The following is a 633-nucleotide window of genomic DNA, read 5'->3' as shown; positions in this document are numbered from 1 at the left end:
TTGAGTGATCAGCAGGACAAATGATGTTGAGAAACCCAGTAAATTAAGGACAATTAACCATTGGGGTTGGGAAACTGGAGGAACTTTGACAAGAACAATTTTGGTGAAGTGGTGGGGATGGAGGCTAGATTGAATGGGCTGAAAAAATCAATGAATTTAAATAAAAAAGTGAATGGGAAATGAGACATGGAAACCATGTGTATAGACAATTCCTTTAAGAGTTGTGTTTTGAGTGTGTGGTTTCTTTCTGCTGCATTTGTTAAGTTTTCAAATGGGCCTACTCTGTCACATACATTATATTGGAGTTGGCAAAAGTTTGAAGACAGAAAGATCTATCTTGAGCCTTTCCTGCTTCAGAGATTGGCTCCCCCATGTGAAAATTAAAGTTGTGTCTCGTTTTGGAGAGAAGGGTGGAGATATATTGAGTTTGAGGCAGGTAGAATCTGAGGTGTCTGTAAGACATCCAGATGGTATCCATTGAAGTAGATGGATATGTGGACCTAGAGCTCAGGAGAAAAACCTGGGCTATCTACATAGATATGTGAGTCAATAACTCATTGAAGCCCGGGAATTGATGAGTTGAAAGAAGATGGTTGAGGCAGTGAATAAAGATACGATAATTTGGTGTGTTAT

General features: G+C 39.2%; 1 non-coding gene across 1 annotated transcript; it reads left to right on the top strand.

Annotated features, from left to right (window-relative positions):
• Positions 1-230: 230 nt before the first annotated feature.
• Positions 231-375, top strand: LOC124972760 (small nucleolar RNA SNORA12). The gene has a single exon (XR_007106536.1). It is a non-coding gene; the product is annotated as a small nucleolar RNA SNORA12 (small nucleolar RNA).
• The last annotated feature ends 258 nt before the right edge of the window (positions 376-633 follow it).

This window comes from Sciurus carolinensis, chromosome X (genome assembly GCF_902686445.1).
Source record: "Sciurus carolinensis chromosome X, mSciCar1.2, whole genome shotgun sequence".
NCBI lineage: Eukaryota > Metazoa > Chordata > Mammalia > Rodentia > Sciuridae > Sciurus > Sciurus carolinensis.
Note: the sequence above shows the minus strand (reverse complement) of the source record. Positions and strands in the feature narration are given on the sequence as shown.